Here is a 15920-nt window from a genome sequence, read left to right on the forward strand (position 1 = left end):
AGCTTTTGGGAATCAGTCAGATCATCACGAGCAGGAAACATGGGGAAAAAAAACACTTCAGATTTGTCCCCTGGTCAAAAGTACAACGTAATCAAATCAAATCAAATCACATTTTATTTGTCACATACACACGGTTAGCAGATGTTAATGTGAGTGTAGCGAAATGCTTGTGCTTCTAGTTCCGACAATGCAGTAATAACCAACGAGTAATCTAGCTAACAATTCCAAAACTACTACCTTATACACACAAGTGTAAAGGGATAAAGAATATGTACATTGTATAGGCTCCCGAGTGGCGCAGCGGTCTCAGTGCTAGAGGCGTCATAACCAACCCTGGTTCGATCCCGGGCTGTATCACAACTGGCCGTTATTGGGAGTCCCACAGGGCGGCGCACAATTGGCCCAGCATCGTCCCGGGTTAGGGGAGGGTTTATGAAGAAGAATATGTTCTTCACTGACTTTCCTAGCTAAATAAAGGTTAAATAAATGAATCATAATATATATATATATATATATATATAGGGAATAGGGTACTTAGGATGCAGACATCATCCATCTTCCATGCTGAGCCACAGATTAGAAATACATTGATCATTAACTCAGAGTCTCATTTACTGAGTATCTAAAAAAAAAAAATCTAAAACAGTAACATGAAAGATGACATGAATGCCCAGCCATATGAAAACACCATGTTCTGCATAATAATGAATCGACACATTACGAAAAGCCACCAAGTCTCACATTAGAATATTATAATCATACCAATGTAATCATTAACATTAGTTGATAGTTTTCTCCAACATGCTACATGTATTGTTATTAGATAGAAAATAAGGTCTCTGACTGATCTCTCTCTCTCTCTGTCATTAAGCCCATGGTAAATTAGTAAATAGTCAATAGTAAATCAACAGCCTATGGGTTTCAGCACCATCTGACAGTATCAATATATCAGTGTTTTCTTATTTTCTGCCAGTTTGCTTGATCGGTAGTTCCACCAATTATATCAAAGCTTTGTGTGCTGAAACCTGGCTAGAGGGCAAAGGTCCCTGTTGCCAAAAACAAACTAGGCCATCCAAAGAGGGACCATAGAGATAAGATGGCAGTCGCTCTGCTTGTTATAGCAAGAACAACTTTCAGGTTATTAGGATTAGAATTTATGCTCACGCTACACTTCAAAATGTTATGTATTTAACGTGTATCCAGGACGTTCCATTGAGGTCTCCTTTTTTTTTACAAGGGAGACCTGGACCAAGGGGAGACTTAAAGTCTGCAGGTATAATGCATTGTGATGTATTGTATTGTAACACTTGTCATGAGGACCAGTCTTTGCTTACAGTATGCAGCAGGCTCAGTAACACACCTTTTATATATATATATTTTTTTTTTTAACTTTAGTATCAAGAAATATTCCAAAAGCTTGGAATGTTTTCTCTACCACTCCATAAGGACAGTAGTAGGGATTTTTTTAAATGAACTATCAACCCATTTCCAGGCTCCCTTGTCTGGTGAAAATACTAGAATCATTGGTCAACAAACAGCTATGTTATTATCAATCTGTAACCGGTGTTCTTGTTCTTAATATTAGTCCATCTGGATTCAGAACCAACACATAGCACTACTACCGCTGCTACGCTTGTTGTAAATGATATTGCAAATGCCTTGTGCTGTCGTGTTTGTAGACTTAACAAAAGCTTTTGATACTGTAGACCATGTTATTATATTGAATAAACAGTCCTGATAGGATACTGTAGACCATGTTATTATATTGAATAAACAGTCCTGATAGGATACTGTAGACCATGTTATTATATTGAATAAACAGTCCTGATAGGATACTGTAGACCATGTTATTATATTGAATAAACAGTCCTGATAGGATACTGTAGACCATGTTATTATATTGAATAAACAGTCCTGATAGGATACTGTAGACCATGTTATTATATTGAATAAGCTGTCCTGATAGGATACTGTAGACCATGTTATATTGAATAAGCTGTCCTGACAGGATACTGTAGACCATGTTATTTGGTTGAATAAGCTGTCCTGATAGGATACTGTAGACCATGTTATTTGGTTGAAAAAGCTGTCCTGATAGGATACTGTAGACCATGTTATATTGAATAAGCTGTCCTGATAGGATACTGTAGACTATGTTATTATATTGAATAAGCTGTCCTGATAGGATACTGTAGACCATGTTATTTGGTTGAAAAAGCTGTCCTGATAGGATACTGTAGACCATGTTATATTGAATAAGCTGTCCTGATAGGATACTGTAGACCATGTTATTATATTGAAAAAGCTGTCCTGATAGGATACTGTAGACCATGTTATTTGGTTGAAAAAGCTGTCCTGATAGGATACTGTAGACCATGTTATTTGGTTGAAAAAGCTGCCCTGATAGGATACTGTAGACCATGTTATTTGGTTGAAAAATCTGTCCTGATAGGATACTGTAGACCATGTTATTATATTGAATAAGCTGCCCTGACAGGATACTGTAGACCATGTTATTTGGTTGAATAAGCTGTCCTGATAGGATACTGTAGACCATGTTATTTGGTTGAATAAGCTGTCCTGATAGGATACTGTAGACCATGTTATTATATTGAATAAACAGTCCTGACAGGATACTGTAGACCATGTTATTTGGTTGAAAAAGCTGTCCTCTCTGTGACAAAACTCGGAGTTCCTTGAGTTACAGAAATGGGTTCCCCAAGGTTCAATACTCGGCCCACTACTATTTACAATCAATATAAATAACATTAGTAATGCTGTAAAAATATATATATTGATTTGTATGCAGATGATACAGTATTGTATTCCATCAGTGGACCAAGCCTTTTCACATTTGACGTCTGATTTTCAACCACAGCAGAGATCACGGCTGGATCTAAAGTTAGTGCCAAATGCAAACACACCAAAATGCATGTTTTTTTTTTTAGGTCCCAAATGGATCCGGTTTTGAATGCATTTGTAATGACTAGTTTGAACGGTACACAAATTGAGCGAGTTCCTTTCTAAAAATATTTTGGTATCTGGTTTGATGACAAAGTATCATTTAAAAAACATTTCACTGAGCTGGTTAAGAAGTTTAAGTTCAAGGTTTGTTTCTTTTACAGAAACAAAGCAAAATGCCTGACTTTAGTTAATATTGTCCAGGACACTTTAAAATTATTTTTCAATTTTCGCCTAAAATGACATCCAAATGTCTGTAGCTCAGGACCTGAAGCAATGATATGCATATTCTTGATACCATTTGAAAGAAAACACTTTGAAGTTTGTGGAAATGTGAAATTAATGTAGGAGAATATAACACATTAGATTCTGTAAAAGATAATACAAACAAAAAAACCAAAACAAAAATGTATATATTTTTTGAACCATCATCTTTCAAAAGACCATAAAGTATTATTCCAGCCCAGCCGCAATTTTAATGTTGGCCACTAGATGGCAGCAGTGTATGTGCAAAGTTTTAGACTGATCCAATGAAACATTGCCTTTCTGTTAAAGAATTTGTGTGAAGACTGCCCAAAAGTGCCTAATTGGTTTATTAATAACTTTTCAAGTTCATAACTGTGCACTCTCCTCAAACAATAGCATGGTATTATTTCACTGTAATAGCTACTGTAAATTGGACAGTGCAGTTAGATTAACAAGAATTTAAGCTTTCTGCCAATATCATATATGTCTATGTCCTGGGAAAATGTCTTGTTACTTACAACTTCATGCTAATCGCATTAGCCGGTGATGGTTCTAGAACTCACCATTGGGCCCTTAGGTTTATTACTGGTGATGGTTCTAGAACTCACCATTAGGCCCTTAGGTTTGTTACTGGTGATGGTTCTAGAACTCACCATTAGGCCCTTAGGTTTGTTACCGGTGATGGTTCTAGAACTCACCATTAGGCCCTTAGGTTTATTACCGGTGATGGTTCTAGAACTCACCATTGGGCCCTTAGGTTTATTACCGGTGATGGTTCTAGAACTCACCATTAGGCCCTTAGGTTTATTACTGGTGATGGTTCTAGAACTCACCATTAGGCCCTTAGGTTTGTTACTGGTGATGGTTCTAGAACTCACCATTAGGCCCTTAGGTTTGTTACTGGTGATGGTTCTAGAACTCACCATTAGGCCCTTAGGTTTGTTACTGGTTATGGTTCTAGAACTCACCATTAGGCCCTTTGGTTTATTACTGGTGATGGTTCTAGAACTCACCATTAGGCCCTTAGGTTTGTTACTGGTGATGGTTCTAGAACTCACCATTAGGCCCTTAGGTTTGTTACTGGTGATGGTTCTAGAATTCACCATTGTGTTTTGTATCAAAAACTGGGTTGGACCACTTTGTATGTAAGGAGAGAGCGGTATTTTCTCGTGTTTATCTACAAAGCACTCATGCAGAAACTTCCTGTGTATTTCTCATCATTAATTCAATTTAGACTTACAAATGACCAAACCCAGTCTCAGGCTTGGATAACACTGGAGGCCCCTTCGGTCTCCACAGAGTTGGGTAAAGCTGCTTTTTATTTTTTGGCCCCCTTCATGTGGAACAACTTCCAGAGCTCTCTGAAATGAGATGTTCTGCTCCCCCTTAGTCAGTTCAGAGTGATGATCAGAGACCACTAAGTTGATAAATGTGTCTGTTATTCTTAATATGTTTTGTAATTGTCTATATTGTTTGTGTTTGATTCATTTTTTGCAGGGCTCATCTGTAAAAGAGAACGTACATAACACCACACAGCTGTACTACATTGGGGTTAAACGTGGATGTCTGAGGAACAGTCTTCATTAACGGTTAGCTTTTCAAAGTTATTTTGTATAATGTCCAACAATTTACATCCAACCACTAACATACTGTATGAATTTGTTATTCATGTCCCACTACAGTCCAGGCCTACCCATCTGATCTCTGAGCATTTACTGTAAGCTTTATAGGAGATGCAGACTCCCACAACACATTGGTTAGGAGGTAATAAAGAGAGTATCAATCTACCTTTCATTTCCCCTCCCAGCTCCGTTGTATTAATATTCATCACAGAGATGTTGAACAGCTGTCTTGAGAAGCGTTCCGTGAACGCCTCATGAAAACGCTATCTACATAGGGACAGAGCTAGTATACTGTCTTGAGAAGCGTTCCGTGAACGCCTTATGAAAACGCTATCTACATAGGGACAGAGCTAGTATACTGTCTTGAGAAGCGTTCCGTGAACGCCTTATGAAAACGCTATCTACATAGGGACAGAGCTAGTATACTGTCTTGAGAAGCGTTCCGTGAACGCCATATGAAAACGCTATCTACATAGGGACAGAGCTAGTATACTGTCTTGAGAAGCGTTCCGTGAACGCCATATGAAAACGCTATCTACATAGGGACAGAGCTAGTATACTGTCTTGAGAATAGATCAATAACTACTGTATTAACACTTTGCAATAGAGACATTTTACATCGAGATGGTGGTGACATCCAAATGCCATAATAGCATCTCAAAAGCAGAAAAAAAAAATGTATTAAATATTTGTTTTAAATATTTAAGTTTAAATTGTTTGGAATCAGCAACATGTTTTATCGTTGCATCCTATGATCTTATTTGGAAAAAAAATTCAACCAGAGGACCTTCTAACTCTCCTTCTATTGTCTAGCCTAGAGGTTAGAGACTACAAGGTGAATAATTCTGTCGCTGTGCCCTTGAGCAAGGCACTTAACCCTAATTGCTCCTGGAAGTTTCTCTGGATGATTAAAACGTCAAAAATAATTATTCCTGATGAAGAACTCAGGTGAGACTCATTATAGGGTTAGGTTTAGACTAATTATAGGGTCAGGTTTAGACTCATTATAGGGTTAGGTTTAGACTCATTATAGGTTAGGTTTAGACTCATTATAGGGTTAGGTTTAGACTCATTATAGGGTTAGGTTTAGACTCATTATAGGGTTAGGATCAGACTCATTATAGGGTTAGGTTTAGACTCATTATAGGGTTAGGTTTAGACTAATTATAGGGTCAGGTTTAGACTCATTATAGGGTTAGGTTTAGACTCATTATAGGGTTAGGTTTAGACTCATTATAGGGTTAGGATCAGACTCATTATATGGTTAGGTTTAGACTCATTATAGGGTTAGGTTTAGACTCATTATAAGGTTGGGTTTAGACTCATTATAGGGTTAGGATCAGACTCATTATATGGTTAGGTTTAGACTCATTATAGGGTTAGGTTTAGACTAATTATAGGGTCAGGTTTAGACTCATTATAGGGTTAGGTTTAGACTCATTATAGGGTTAGGTTTAGACTCATTATAGGGTTAGGTTTAGACTCATTATAGGGTTACGTTTAGACTCATTATAGGGTTAGGTTTAGACTCATTATAGGGATAGTTTTAGACTCATTATAGTGTTAGGTTTAGACTCATTATAGTGTTAGGTTTAGACTCGCTAGTAGCAGTAGCAGACAGCTCCTGGATCACTTTACATGACAATATGATGGACAGGCCAGTCGGGCAGGGTAGTATTATCAGACTGACCTGTGGAAGAGGAGAGAGGGGGGCGGAGGGGGGGGGGGGGGCACCTTCACCTTCCCAAAGAATCTATTGATCTGGCATCTTAAACGGAAGTTTGATGGAGTGACTCCAGAAATGGAGTAGCGGCAACAAACTTCTCTATCCAAAAAACTGTGATGTGGGTGTCCATGGATATACAGTACCAGTCAAAAGTTTGGACACACCTCATTGCAGTGTTTTTTATTTATTTATTTGTTTTACTATTTTCGAGAGAATGCCAAGAGTGTGCAAAGCTGTCATCAAGGCAAAGGATGGCTAATTTGAAGAATCTCAAATATAAAATATATTTTGATTTGTTTAAGACTTTTTTTGGGGGGGGGGGGGGGGGGGGGTCTCTACATGATTCCATATGTGTTATTTCATAGTTTTGATGTCTTCACTATTATTCTACAATGTAGAAAATAGTAAAAAAAATAAAACAAAATAAAAAGCCTGCAATGAGGTATGTCCAAACTTTTGACTGGTACTGTACATTAAGAGATATTTCTTAATGCATTGCAGAGGGACACAATCTTGGTAACGCCAGGCTCTATCTCTCCTGGTTCCATTGATCGTCGACAGACTGGCAGACAGACAGGTTTATTGTCAAGATCTATTCAGTCTCCCTTTAAAAGATCTACAGCCTCGAAGTTTCCTTATCTAGTTGTCACAAGAGGAATAATGGTGGATTTCTCTTGACTGAGTAATGACTTTGGTCTTCACAGCTGGGGCAGATTAAATTCCAAATGCCAAAGGGGTTCCTGCTGATAAGAATGAACCATTGTAAAATAGCTAAATCATATTTACTCTTCGTTAATTGTGTTCGGCTAAGACAAATACCATGTCCATATGTCTTAATTTTTCAGTCAAATTTGTGAAAAATCTAATTTAGTAAATGCTTCAATCATATATCACTCCCGAGGGAAAATAAATCAAACATTTCAAATTTCCTTTGCATTATTTTCTAGTTAGAAATGTCAACACGATGAGATAATAATCAAAATAATTTATGTTTAATATAAGAAAGAGGACTTCAAGATATTCCAGCATTAACAATCACCAACACAGACGTGATAACATCACATAAATTGGCATGAAAATCCTTATCACATCTTGTCACGTCAGTTAATCTTATATTACTGTAAATGACCTCTAGAGGGCAGTAAAGGGACATATTAGTTAACTACACACGGAATACGACCAACGCCAATATAAAGATCACTATCATTTGACCCTCTAATGCTACAGTAAAATAATTTATATTTTGCTAACATTTGCTTTATTCAAACGTTTGATTGGATAGTCAAATAACTATTGGTAGCTATCGAGAGCAGTGAATAGTATTAGTTATATATATATATATATATATATATTTATTTATTTTTCGTTTGCTTTCTGTGCCCTTTCCTAGAATTCTCGAGAAACCATTTGTTTAGTAACCAGTATTTTTTTTTAATTTTTTTTACATCTACGCATTTGGAAAAAAATGGTTCAATGCAGCAGGATTAAATAAAACATGTTAGTTGTGTTAGCCACATAGTCGATGAAGACTATACTGTTAAATACCTATATTACACACAATTGATACCATCATTGTTCATGTGTTTGATGGTGGCCACGCTCTAGGATACAGACATTACATTAACGCAGGTGCAAATTATTCTGTATCGTTCTGAATCATTGTGGAAGTTAGGCTACTAAAACATAATGTGTGTGACAATGCAATTAAAATTCAATGAGAGTTAAAAAAAATTGTATTGGAACGTGCACAAGTACAGTGAAATGCTTAACTTGCATGCTCAACCCAACCCAGTAATTAATATCAACACAGGTATAACTAATACTATATATATATATATATACCCTGTATATAGTGTTCTATCTTATTTACTATATATATATATATATATATATATATATATATATATATATATATATATATATATATATATATATAAGAAAAACACAAGAAATAGTAAATAAGATAGAACGCTATATACAGGGTCAGTGCCAATACCAAATGTACCATGTGCAGGGATAATAGAGTATTTCAGCTACTTACATATAGGAGGATATTAGGAGAAAGCGATTTGTATTATTAATCACAATATTAATTATAATATTAATAATATCATACAAATAATAAGGGGAAAGAGGAGAGACATTCATAACTACATTTTGAAGGATGTGACTGAAGAATCATTGTTTTGGACACTATTGCTATAGCTTCAGCAGCTATAAAACCCATAATGCAATGTAAAAACCAACTGCTTATCAGTGTGTGGACTTGTAAGAGGCAACTCCAGTCAAATATAAAACTGCACATCCAGGTGAAATACTCAGGTGTCATACTTAATTAGCAGAATAACAGTTTATCATTCAACTAAGCAACAGTTAATTACCATAACAAAGGACTATTAAGCAGTGGTTAGTTACCACAACTACCACAAGCAGTGGTTAGTTACCACAACTAAGGACTACTAAGCAGTGGTTAGTTACCACAACTAAGGACTACTAAGCATTGGTATATTACCATTGAAGAATAGTTTATCATTCAACTAAGTAATGGTTAGTTACCACAACTAAGGACTACTAAGCAGTGGTTAGTTACCACAACTAAGGACTACTTAGCAGTGGTTAGTTACCATTGAAGAATAGTTTATCATTCAACTAAGTAATGGTTAGTTACCACAACTAAGGACTACTAAGCAGTGGTTAGTTACCACAACTAAGGACTAGTAAGCAGTGGTTAGTTACCATTGAAGAATAGTTTATCATTCAACTAAGTAATGGTTAGTTACCACAACTAAGGACTACTAAGCAGTGGTTAGTTACCACAACTAAGGACTAGTAAGCAGTGGTTAGTTACCATTGAAGAATAGGAAGGACTACTAAGCAGTGATATAGGCCTACGTTTAAATGTATATAAAACTAAGATTATGAACACTTCTAAACAAGTTTAAATCTAAGCACTAAAGCGTTATCAATCTCTGTTAGCCTACACTGCAATCCATATCAATTATCAGAAAACATTTTTCTAAGAGTAAATTCAGGCATGTCATCCAAGTCAGGAAATCATTAACCAATCAATCTGGATAACATCCGTGAATAAAATATATGAATAGCCTCCATTTTTATCATATAAGGTTTGGTTAGTTAGATAATCGAATCGACCTAAGCTTCAATAACAGCATGTCATCGCCTGCTGTTTTAGAGGCTATGTGGAGAGATGGAGACTGACGGATCTGTTGACCAATGAATCACCTCAATACAATGAAGCACCGGGAACGTTGAGCATGAATATGGTGCCCTAGCTTCCCTTATAGCCTATCGGGTGTAGTTTTCGAGCATGGAGTGTATGTATACTGTGTTTACTATACAGCATATGTGTTCCTCAAGAGCACTAATCAGTCCAATGTCAAATAGTGGACCTACTGGCAATGCTCATGGGAATGCCCCCGAAGATGAAAGCTGCCTGCCAGTCTCTGTGTGCATTACCCATAATGATATTAGCCAGGAAGTTATGGATTAGTCAGGATAGTCATTAACAGCCATGTGGGTTAGCAGCGTGGTTAAGGTTAAGGTTAGGTGACTGTGCCAGCTAGTGACCGCTCTGCGATTCCTGACGAAAAACGATAACTTGCTTATTAAACACGCAGTCAAAAAAAAAACCTCACCTGTCGAAAAGTATGCAGTAGCCTAGCTTGCCCATCTTAAACATTTAATTTGAAAACAATGTAGCTATATTGACTATGCACGGATTGAAGAACTCATGACCGGCCGAAAATAATGGTCATGCGACAGCTATGGTTGAAAAGTATAGTAAGTAATATCCTATAGGCTGCCTGAAGAAAATATAAATGTTTTGAAATAGATCGTGACCATAACTATAACGGCGACTATAATAGCTACGATGAACGGAATCTTTTTGTTGCACTATGGATGGTGTGACTGACCAAATCCGATGCGTAAAGACATGGCGCAATGGGGGTCCTCGTTTTAACACCGAATGTGATTCTTGTGATTGTATCTATAAATTATTTGACAACATTATGGTGGCATGCAATACAACCCCAGTTATCGAGGGATGCGAATCAACTGCGATGCGGCAGATGGTCGGCAGGTTTGCGTACATTTGTGGTAAATTCGGATTCCTTTAGCGACACCGATATCATAAAGTATTGTCCTCTATATAGGTTGAACAATTTCCTCCTAAAATGCACATAACATTTCCATATGACATGAGACATTGACAACTTGTAGGCTGGTATTGAGAATTAAATAAGCTAATACTATAAATCAATGTTGTTACCAATTTTTTTTTTTACTTGACTCTAGTGATTATAATAATAATTCTTACCTTATATCCCTTTGAAACAGAATATGTAAAATCAATCGCAATTCCCGTCACGTAGCGACATCACTGCTTTAGAAGAAGTGCCATAGAATTACACTGAAGTGGAATAGGGGAGAGAAAAAGATCCTGTTCTGGTAGCGGGAATCAAATAAAACGCAAATCAATAGGGTTATCCGCTACAGAAAATGATCCATGTCCTAAAAAGTCTATGGTCCACATTCGAAAGGCAAAAAAAGCATTGCTTGCAGAATAACTTTGTAACTCGAAGAGCCGACGTAATTCCTCTTCAGATATCTTGAGTTAAGCGTGGTTCAATTACGGGCGGCAGGAGAGATGCTGATGGTCCAAGTTGATTGAGTCACATGAAATAGCCCTAGCCCTACGTGTGTGTGTGTGTGTGTGTGTTTTAAATGTTTTCTCTTGATATAAACGGTGAAAACCGCTTGTATGGAAGATCGTTTCACTCAGCATGTGTTAAAGCTTTTTAACAAGCGCATAAACTTCCATCCAAGAACGCGCAAAAAGGAAACAGTTTGGTACGATGTCTGAAAACTTCAATTCTGACAGCACTGTTTTCATTTTTGTAAAGGTTATTATACAGCAACAACAAAAAAATAACACATAAATGAACTGTAGCCTGGGTAGTGTTCTGTCCCCCAAAGGAGTTTGGGTGAAAGTGTTCCTTAGTGCGGCATCACTTACAGCGGGGCCGACGGTATGCTGTGTCAGTGTGCTAAACTGTGCCTAGTTGTCTCAGTAGTATTGTATGAATCCGATCCCTCAGTACTGCCCACCTCTCTGCCTCCGACTGACATCACTGTGAGAGGAGGAGCCTAAAGCAAATAATACAGCTCCCATCTTCTCCCATCCTCTTAAAGCTGTACTGTAAACAGGAGATCCCTGCATTGTTTTTAGCTGGGTGTGTAGAGTATAGTGTTGACCACAACAAGCGCCCCAGGATGCATCGGCTCTGCTGTAGCGTAGCCTAGCCTGGCTCCAATAACTACCTGAGAAAGAGGGGGCACTGCACCAGCCTAGCCTCGTCAATCTGGCTCCAATAACCGCCTGAGGAAGAGGGGGGCACTGTTCACTTTTCGAATAAATGTTACTTCTTAACAGGGGAGGTCATGACCATACCCAAATTTGTATTTTTATTTAATTTCTCCTTTATTTAACCAGGTAGGCAAGTTGAGAACATGTTCTCATTTACAATTGCGACCTGGCCAAGATAAAGCAAAGCAGTTCGACACATACAACGACACAGAGTTACACATGGAGTAAAACAAACATACAGTCAATAATACAGTAGAAAAATAAGTCTATGTACGATGTGAGCAAATGAGGTGAGATAAGGGAGGTAAAGGCAAAAAAAGGCCATGGTGGCGAAGTAAATGCAATATAGCAAGTAAAACACTGGAATGGTAGATTGTCAGTGGAAGAATGTGCAAAGTAGAAATAAAAATAATGGGGTGTAAAGGAGCACAATAAATAAATAAATACAGTAGGGGAAGAGGTAGTTGTTTGGGCTAAATTATAGATGGACTATGTACAGGTGCAGTAATCTGTGAGCTGCTCTGACAGCTGGTGCTTAAAGCTAGTGATGGAGATAAGTGTTTCCAGTTTCAGAGATTTTTGTAGTTCGTTCCAGTCATTGGCAGCAGAGAACTGGAAGGAGAGGCGGCCAAAGGAAGAATTGGTTTTGGGGGTGACCAGAGAGATATACCTGCTGGAGCGCGTGCAACAGGTGGGTGCTGCTATGGTGACCAGCGAGCTGAGATAAGGGGGGACTTTACCTAGCAGGGTCTTGTAGATGACATGGAGCCAGTGGGTTTGGCGACAAGTATGAAGCGAGGGCCAGCCAACGAGAGCGTACAGTTCGCAGTGGTGGGTAGTATATGGGGCTTTGGTGACAAAATGAATGGCATTGTGATAGACTGCTTCCAATTTATTGAGTAGGGTAGTGGAGGCTATTTTGTAAACGACATCGCCAAAGTCGAGGATCGGTAGGATGGTCAGTTTTACAAGGGTATGTTTTGCAGCACGAGTGAAGCATGCTTTGTTGCGATGTAAGAAGCCAATTCTAGATTTAACTTTGGATTGGAGATGTTTGATGTGAATCTGGAAGGAGAGTTTACAATCTAACCAGACACCTAGGTATTTGTAGTTGTCCACATATTCTAAGTCAGAACAGTCCAGAGTAGTGATGCTGGACGGGCGGGCAGGTGCAGGCAGCGATCGGTTGAAGAGCATGCATTTAGTTTTACTTGTATTTAAGAGCAGTCGGAGGCCACGGAAGGAGAGTTGTATGCCATTGAAGCTCGTCTGGAGGTTAGTTAACACAGTGTCCAAAGAAGGGCCAGAAGAAAACAAAATGCTGTCGTCGTATTAAATCGTTAGTGGCTGAAGACGATCCGAAGGCGTCATGGATTCCCAAGTCCAAATAATTTGCCGACTTGTGTCATGTTTTAAATGCAAAGCCAACGTGACAATGCCTTTAATAATCCTTATGGGAAACACTTAGCATAACGTTGCTCTTAAAGTTGGTCTCATACCTAAGTTATAACAATGTGATAACATTATAATAATATAGTAACTGCCGTGTTATTGCGTTGTAGTGTTTTTAAATGCTTATTAAAATGTAATAACTGTCCCAAAACCTGGTAGTGTAGTGTTTTTTAATGCTTATTAAAAAATGTAATAACTGTCCCAAAACCTGGTAGTGTAGTGTTTTTTAATGCTTATTAAAAAATGTAATAACTGTCCCAAAACCTGGTAGTGTAGTGTTTTTTAATGCTTATTAAAAAATGTAATAACTGTCCCAAATCCTGGTAGTGTAGTGTTTTTTAATGCTTATTAAAAAATGTAATAACTGTCCCAAAACCTGGTAGTGTAGTGTTTTTTAATGCTTATTAAAAAATGTAATAACTGTCCCAAAACCTGGTAGTGTAGTGTTTTTTAATGCTTATTAAAAAATGTAATAACTGTCCCAAATCCTGGTAGTGAAGTGTTTTTTAATGCTTATTAAAATGTAATAACTGTCCCAAAACCTGGTAGTGTAGTGTTTTTTAATGCTTATTAAAAAATGTAATAACTTTCCCAAATCCACATGGGTGAAAACAAGTTGTGGGTATTTCATATAAATTTGGGAATGAAATAGATATCCATTTGGAAAGTTAGGGCCCAATATGTATGTTTAATACTCCAGAAATCAGTGGTCAAAAAGGGGATGTTAGTGTGCCTTCAGAGGTCATCAGAGGTCATCAGAGGTCATCAGAGGTCAATGTCCCCTCCACCATGTAACAATTGATCACCTCTGTCAGTTTAACGCTGCCTTCCTGCAACAAATCACCTTGTTTTGAACCTGTTAACCCTCAGACAAGGTTTCCTAAACAACAGCCAGCCTCCACCTGTGTCTCCTCGTCCACCAACATCTACCCAACCACTTAGTGTTCATCCCAGATGGCACCCTATTCCCTAGTGCATTACTTTTGACCAGAGCCCTATGTGAAATGGGTTTCCAGATGGGATATAGACAATCTAACCCTCTCCTACCCTCCATCTATCCCCCTCCTACCCTCCATCTATCACCTCCTACCCTCCATCTATCACCTCCTACCCTCCATCTGTCCCCCTCCTACCCTCCATCTATCACATCCTACCCTCCATCTATCACCTCCTACCCTCCATCTATCACCTCCTACCCTCCATCTATCCCCCTCCTACCCTCCATCTATCACCTCCTACCCTCCATCTATCACCTCCTACCCTCCATCTATCACCTCCTACCCTCCATCTATCCCCCTCCTACCCTCCATCTATCACCTCCTACCCTCCATCTATCCCCCTCCTACCCTCCATCTATCACCTCCTACCCTCCATCTATCACCTCCTACCCTCTATCTATCACCTCCTACCCTCCATCTATCCCCCTCCTACCCTCCATCTATCACCTCCTACCCTCCATCTATCACCTCCTACCCTCCATCTATCACCTCCTACCCTCCATCTATCACCTCCTACCCTCCATCTGTCCCCCTCCTACCCTCCATCTATCACCCCCTACCCTCCATCTATCACCCCCTACCCTCCATCTATCACCCCCTACCCTCCATCTATCACCCCCTACCCTCCATCTATCACCTCCTACCCTCCATCTGTCCCCTTCCTACCCTCCATCTATCACCCCCTACCCTCCATATATCACACCCTACCCTCCATCTATCACCCCCTACCCTCCAACTGTCCCCCTCCTACCCTCCATCTATCCCCTTCCAACCTCCATCTATCCCCTTCCTACCCTCCATCTATCCCCTTCCACCCTCCATCTATTGCCCTCCCTCCCTTCCTCCCCCCACCCTCCATCTATCCCCTTCCCAACCTCCATCTATCCCCTTCCCACCCTCCATCTATCGCCCTCCCTCCCTCCCTCCCCCCACCCTCCATCTATCCCCCTCCCTCCCCCCACCCTCCATCTATCCCCTTCTCACCCTCCATCTATCCCCTTCCTACCCTCCATCTATCCCCTTCCACCCTCGATCTATCGCCCTCGCTCCCTCTCTCCCCCCACCCTCCATCTATCCCCCTCCCTCCCCCCACCCTCCATCTATCCCCTTCTCACCCTCCATCTATCCCCTTCCACTCTCCATCTATCCCCTTCTCACCCTCCATCTATCCCCTTCTCACCCTCCATCTATCCCCCTCCCTCCCCCTACCCTCCATCTATCCCCTTCCACCCTCCATCTATCCCCTTCCCACCCTCCATCTATCCCCCTCCCTCTCTCCCTCCACCCTCCATCTATCCCCTTCCTACCCTCCATCTATCCCCCTCCCTCCCCCCACCCTCCATCTATCCCCTTCTCACCCTCCATCTATCCCCCTCCCTCCCCCCACCCTCCATCTATCCCCTTCCTACCCTCCATCTATCCCCCTCCCTCCCCCCACCCTCCATCTATCCCCTTCCCACCCTCCATCTATCCCCTTCCACCCTCCATCTATCACTCCCCCCACCCTCCATCTATCCCCTTCCACC

At 39.7% G+C, this 15920-nt stretch overlaps 1 protein-coding gene and 1 long non-coding RNA gene across 3 annotated transcripts in view; one reads left to right on the forward strand and one right to left on the reverse strand.

Annotated features, from left to right (window-relative positions):
* LOC110504499 (protocadherin-11 X-linked) overlaps nucleotides 1-11646 on the reverse strand; it is a 306316-nt gene extending 294670 nt beyond the window's left edge. For both annotated transcript variants that reach the window (XM_036970557.1, XM_021583254.2), the window contains exon 1: nucleotides 10895-11646. The gene's annotated coding sequence lies outside the window, so the exon portion shown is untranslated. The remainder of the gene's footprint in view (nucleotides 1-10894) is intronic.
* Nucleotides 1087-15920, forward strand: part of LOC118946084 — a 35954-nt gene continuing 21120 nt past the window's right edge. Inside the window, exons 1-2 of the long non-coding RNA XR_005041270.1 lie at nucleotides 1087-1273; nucleotides 4705-4796. This is a non-coding gene — a long non-coding RNA (uncharacterized LOC118946084). The remainder of the gene's footprint in view (nucleotides 1274-4704; nucleotides 4797-15920) is intronic.

The sequence above is a fragment of the Oncorhynchus mykiss genome, chromosome 31, assembly GCF_013265735.2.
Source record: "Oncorhynchus mykiss isolate Arlee chromosome 31, USDA_OmykA_1.1, whole genome shotgun sequence".
Classification (NCBI taxonomy): domain Eukaryota; kingdom Metazoa; phylum Chordata; class Actinopteri; order Salmoniformes; family Salmonidae; genus Oncorhynchus; species Oncorhynchus mykiss.